The following is a 6,970-nucleotide window of genomic DNA, read 5'->3' as shown; positions in this document are numbered from 1 at the left end:
CCGGTCATTTCATGAGTTACTGCCCCGTTTCCCCCATTTTTGCTTCCTTATGTGTTGTTCAGCTGTATTTCATCATGTCGTATTGGTTGTCTTGTGTTCAGAGTGGTCATGGAGTGAAATGAGACACTTAGTCTCTTATTTGGAAGATTAAGTTGGAAAAGTCAACCTTATGTTGACTTATGTGTAGAATTTCTCGGATGTGAATTATGATGATTCGGATAGCTTCGTTAGGTGATTTAGGGCTTAGGACCATGTTCGGAATGTAATTTATAGGTCCGTGATAGATTTATGCTTGAATTGACAATATTGGAAATTTGCATTTTCCGGTCGGCGATGGAAATCTTGATATCGAGATTGAAATGGAATTCCGGAAATTGGAGTAGGTCCGCTCTGTCATTTGTGACGTGTGTGCAAAATTTCAGGTCATTCGGAGGAGGTTTGATAGGTTTTTGTATCGGTTGGTGATTTTGTGTTTTGATGTTGTTTTGAGTGTTCTGAGGGTTGGTATGAGTTTGAATGATGATATGTGACTTGTTTGTATTTTTGGTTGATTGAGTTCCCAAGAGCCTTGGGTTGACTTCGGGAGGTTGGCGGATCAAGGATTTGATTTGAGGAAGTGCTGAAGAATTCCTTCAGTTGTCATAACCGCACCTGCGGAGTGGGAACTGCAGGTGCGACATCCACAGGAGCGAGGAAATAGCCGCAGATGTGGCCATAAGTGAGAAGGCCAGGAGCCGTAGGTGCGAAAGAAGGAACACACCTATGTGACCGTAGGTGTGAGTAGGGATTCATAGATGCTGTTAAGGGAAATTATGTGAAAACCGCAGAAGCAGTCCCGCAGGTGTGGGAAATGGACCGCATGTGCGAAAATCGTTGGGCAGAAACTATATAAACCTCACTTCGCGAATTTCAGTCTTTTATCCACCAATTTTGGCCGAGTTGGAACTTGGGGATTTCGATTTCAAAGAGGAATTTAGGTGTTTTCAGTGAGGTAAGCTACTTGGACCTTATATCTTATGTTTGTGGCAATTATCCATGGTATAATTATGAAATTAATTGAGAAATTAGAAAAGAAATTGGGAGATTAGGGCTTGAAATTGGAAAGTTTTCATTGGGGATTTGAGGGGCCATTTGAGGTCGGATTGTGATGTTCTTGATATGTATAGACTCGTGGGAGGATAAGGATTCTAGTGATGTAATTTTTATCAAATTCCAAGACGTGGGCTCAGGGGTCGGGTTTGGCCAATTTCGAGATTTTTGAGTTAATTTGATTATTTTTGCTTGGGATTTGTTCCTTTAGCGTGTATTAATGATATATATTCATTTTGGTTTGATTCGGGCCATTTGGAGGCCAAATCGAGAGGCAAGGGCATCGCGGGCTAGAGTTTGGCTTGATTTAAGGTAAGTAACGCTTCCAAACTTGGTTCTAAGGATTTGAAACCCCGAACTATGTGTTCTATGATTACTATTGAGGTGATGCAAATGCCAAGTGATAGGCGTGTGGGAGTGCACTGTGAGAATTGCGGCTTGGATCATTCCATGCCACCGCTTAGTGACTCTTTCTTGTTGATATCTATGTTGTGATTATGTGATTAAGCTAATGAGCTGTAAATCATGCTAATTATCATGTTAAGGCTTCACGCCAACACTTTTGAGACCCGAGAGGTCGTTTTTTGTTGTCATATCATTAGCTTCATTGATATTCTGCACTCAGTCTTGTTCATGCATATTATATCAGGCCTCATTTGCGATTATTGTTATTTGGCACATCATATCATTGTGCGGGCTAGTATCATGACATTTTGAGCCCGTGTGTGTGAGACTGGAGAGTGATGACTGAGTGAGGTCGAGAGCCTAATATTGAGTGATAGTATGGGATCGGGCTGCACGCTGCAACGAGATATTGATTATGCCTTTGCTGGCTTGTTATAGCGCTTGGACTAAAAGAAGCCCCACTGGAGTCTTTACACCCCAAGTGAGCGCAGTTGATGATATTGAGGGATGGATCTTCCCTGGACATGGATCTTGTCCGAAGTATTTATACCTAGAGATGGATCTTCTCCATAGGACTAGAATGACCTTCCTCGGTACTAGATGACTACAGTCAGTGATGCGTATATATTCCGGGATAGATCTTCCCTATGCCGGATGGCCATATACAATATCGAGTGGTTGAGCACTTGTGAGTGGAGGTACACAGAACATTGATCGTGCTATATGTGCATTGGTACATAGAGATTCCTAAGCTTTATACTCCGTACTATTCAAACTATAGTTATTTACTGCTGAGTTTTTACTTGAACTGCAAGCATGTCTACTTTTCTGTACAACTTAATTGTATTACCTATTGAGGTTTGGTTCATCACTACCTGTCAGTCCATAGTTTGGACTTGTTACTTACTGAGTTGGTGTACTCATGTTACCCCCTGCACCTTGTGTGCAAATCCAGGTATTTCAGGATACTGTAGCAGTTGTTAACTATTCCAGTCGCGGACTTCACGGAGATACTGAGGTAGTTGCCTGGCGATGTTACACTTTTTCTCCTTCTCTATTTTCCTATTAGTATATTGTTGTTATTTCCAGACTATTTTTGTTGGTCTTGTCTTTTTCGAAACTATTATAGCGTTGCTCATGACTTAGTGACGCCCGAGGTCGGGCTTGTATTTTCTGCTTTGTTAAATTTTGACATTATATTTTCATCGGATTTCTGTTAAAAAGAATAGATTTACTTCAGTTTTAAATGAAATGTAGATTAAATTGGAAACATGTCGGCTGGCCTAGATTCATGATAGGCGCCTTCACGATAGGTCGGTTTGGGTTCGTGACAAAAATATTCCTCTTTCGATTAAATAATTTGGTGAACAAAATTGCAATCAATTCAAAGATCCAAAAATTAATTCATGCAAAAAAATAGAGTTAAAATCCACAAATATCAATCAAACACCATATCCGTCAAACCCTAAAGTAAATACTCATGGAGAAAGTCATCACAAATAGAGTTAAATAATAAGAAAACATGAATTCAATCCAAACTCGGGTGTTGAATCGAGAAAAGAATGATGAATACTTGTGCCTTAGAATCTCCACTTCTCTCCCAATCTTTTGTAGGTCAAAAGCCCCTTCAAAAATATATTTTTGGTGTATTTTTACCAATTAGAAGCGGGTCCGGACAGAACTAAACAGAAAAATACTCTAAGAAAATTACACAAGCGCGGGGCCTCCATGGGTCACCCCATGATTCGCGCCAATTGAAAAGTTCAGAGAGCAGGTTTTTTCCACTCTGCAGGAATTTTGCACTAGCACCTTATGCCCTTCGGCACGGTAGTATATTTTTTTCAGAGTAATCTTTTTTCTCACTTTTTAACATCTAGACTTGGTCCTCAACTTCTGAACGTGATCCCAACTTAATTTCTTGGGTTTCTACTCAGACTTCAAAGCTCCAACTTGTTATATTTAGCTCCAAATTATCCTTTTAACTCGGAATCATTTCTTGCAAGGCATAAAACACGAAATAAGCGCAATTCATTATTATTTAAGCTCAAACACACATAAAGTGCAGTGATTAGAATGTAAAATATGACTAAAAGACGGGTTTTAGCCTACAATCAAGACCCCGCACTTAGACCATTGCTCATTCTCGAGCATTCAAACTACACGTCACATAGAGATGACCTTTTAAACCAACTCTCCTAACTCATCATGCCAAGAATAATTAAAGCAGACCAAGTATTTTTCAGCACCTACTCACTTACTCTAACCCAGAGGCCAAATAATGTACCTTTCCTTTGCTAGTCATGTGCCCTTACACCAAAGATAGAGAGTAGTTCCACACACAATAAAATTTAAGAACAAATAAGAACTCAAGATAGAAAGAATTCACTTACTCTTAGAATCAAAATTCATATGACATAGAAGACGTACCATAGACTTGCTCGTAGTGTAACACTCTACTAATTTGAGGTCTTCAATCAAAGATCAAGTAGGACTTTATTTAGTTATCATGAAAGTTCCGGGATGAGTAAGATATATTTGTATACAGTGACTACACATCTCTAAGCACTTTAATACACATAATGTAACGACCCGACCGGTCGTTTCATGAGTTACCGCTCTGTTTCCCCCATTTCTACTTTTTATTGTCTTGTTCAACTGTATTATGTGTTATCGGGTTGGTTGGCTCGGGTTCGGAGAGGTTTTGGTAAGGTTTGAGACACTTAGTCTCTTTTGAGGAAGCTTAAGTTGGAAAAGTCAACCGAATGTTGACTTATGTAAAAAGGGCTCGGATGTGAGTTTCGATGGTTTATAAAGCTTTGGGAAGTGATTTTGGACTTAGGAGTGTGATCGGAATGTGTATTGGAGGTACATAGTAGATTTAGGCTTGAATTGGCGAAATTGGAATTTTAGCGTTTTCCGGTTGGTAGGTGAGATTTTGATATAAGGGTCGGAATGGAATTTAGGGAATTATAGTAGGTCCTTTGTTCCATTTGGGATGTGTGTGCAAAATTTTAGATCATTCGGACGTGGTTTGATAGACCTTTTGATTGAAAGCAGAATTTGGAAGATTTTGGAATTCTTAGGCTTGAATCCGATGCAAATTTGGTGTTTTGATGTTGTCATGAGCGTTCCGAAGGTTGGAACAAGTTTTAATGATATTATGGAATATGTTAGTGTGTTTGGTTGAGGTCCCGAGGGCCTCAGGTAAGTTTCGGGTGGTTGAACGGATCATTTCAAGTTGAAAAAGATTGAAGAAACATCTGCTGTGAGAGTTGCAGACCTTTGGCCTTCGCGTTCGCGAGTGGGCCCTCGCATTCGTGAAGGGTTAGGATGAGAGGTTGGAGGTTTGTCCTTCGCGTTCACTATGGAGGTCTTGCATTCATGAAGGGTTGGGGTCAGTGAGCTACGCGTTAGCGAGAGGGAAGCCACCTTCGCGATGGGTTGTGAAGCTGAGTATTCACGTTCGCGTATAAGGGGTCGCGTTCGCGAAGAAGGAGTAAGTGTTCAATGCTAGGTTGTGCTTCGCGAATGCGAGGCGTGACCGCGTTCGCGATGAAGGATTTTTAAGTGCTGGGCAGAATGTTTTAAAAGACTAATTCCGCGATTTTGGGTCTAAGTTCCTCCATTTTTGGGCGGTTTTGAGCTTTTTGTGGAGGATTGAATAGGGAATCAAGGTGAAAAACTTGAAGGTAAGATTTATGGACTCAATACTCAATCCTAATGTGTTTTCTACCTAATTAATCATGGAATTTATAGAATTTAAGCCTATATATTGAAGAACTAGGGCTTGTAATTGGAGACATAAAATTAGGGATTTGAGGGGTCGTTTGTGGTTGGATTTTGGTGCTTTTGATAAGAATGAACTCGGGGAGTGATAAGGAGTCCATTGATGTAATTTTTATTAGATTCTGAGATGTGGGCCTGGGGGTCGAGTTTTGCCAATTTCGGGATTTGTGCTGTAATTTGATTTCTTTCGAGTGGACTTCGTTCCCTTAGCATATTTTGATGGTTTTGCACTAATTTTGGTTAGATTTGGAGCATCCGAAGGCCGATTCGAGAGGCAAAGGCATCGCGGGCTAGAGTTTGGACCGGATAAAGGTGAGTACTGATTGTAAATGTTGTCCTGAGGGTATAAAACCCCGGATTTCACATCGTTGTGCTATGTTGAGGTGACTCACACGCTAGATGACGAGTGTGGGGTCGTGCACTGTTGGGGATTGTGACTTAGTCCATCCCGAATGACTGTTTTACTGCGTATTTGACTGTAAACTGTTTGCTATCATCATGTTTTGGGTTGAATGTCATATCTGGGCCTCGTGCCAACTGTTTTGGACCCTTAGGGGATTTTTGCTACTATTCCTCACTATTTTGACTTTATACTTGTACTCAATCATGCTATATTCTACTATTTTTTTAACTCATCCATGTTTATACTATTTTGACATCTTAAATGATATTTTGAGCTGAGCATCATATTTTACTGTGCCCAAGTGGTTTTTAGAGATTCCTAACTGAGTAGAGTCGATGGCATGTGTTGTGAGGTTATTATGGGATCAGACTACACGCCGTAGCGGTATTGAGCTAATTCATGATTATGAGTCTGCGGGCCTGAGTTGTACGCCACAAGGTGGCTTGATATGAGGTTGAGAGTTAATTTTTTATGCCACGAGATGGCTTGATATTGCGCTTGGGCCGTAAGGGGCCACTCCCAGAGTCTGTACAGCCCGAATGAGCACGGGTACCTAGTGTGATATGTGATATAGTTCGAGGGGATGATTTTTGTTAATATGGTGCCCGGGGGGCTGATTTTAGGTGTTTACCTTTTCTCATTATTTTTCATTCACTTGTTTAATTGTTAAAGATGTTTTAAAGATGTTTTTACTAAATTGAGGTATTTTTGCAAGTTTTCATTGTTCTATTGCATTGTATTGATTTTATATTGCCTCTTTGTAGCATTTAGCCTTCTTTTACGTGTTTTCTTATCGCTCAACTGCCTTACTTTTATTACTCACTGAGTTGGCATACTTGCATTACTCTCTGCATCCTGTGTGTAGATACGGGATCCTCGGGTCCTGCTAGCGAGAGCTGATTCCTTCCAACGGGCTATTCGGAGTTCACTAGGTAGGTACTCGGCGTTCGCAGCCTAGTGTTTCTCCCTCCTATATTTATTTTTCCTTGTACTAGATTCTGTAATAGACTATGTAGTCCTTTTCCATACTCTTAGACTTATGTTAAATGCTCATGACTGATGACACCCCGATTTCGGGAAGTGTTTATTTCTGTATTGTTCTATTTCACCTTATTTTGGGATTTATCATCTGTTAAAGATTTAAATTGAGTTATTATAACTGTAAAAAATAGATTGGGAGTTTGTATCGGCTGGCCTTGTTTCACGATAGGCGCCATCACGACCGGGTCCGGATTTAGGGTCGTGACAAGTTGGTATCAGAACCTAGGTTACATAGGTCTCACAAGT

The sequence above is a fragment of the Nicotiana tabacum genome, chromosome 8 (genome assembly GCF_000715075.1).
Source record: "Nicotiana tabacum cultivar K326 chromosome 8, ASM71507v2, whole genome shotgun sequence".
Lineage (NCBI taxonomy): Eukaryota > Viridiplantae > Streptophyta > Magnoliopsida > Solanales > Solanaceae > Nicotiana > Nicotiana tabacum.
This window is presented reverse-complemented; position numbering follows the sequence as displayed.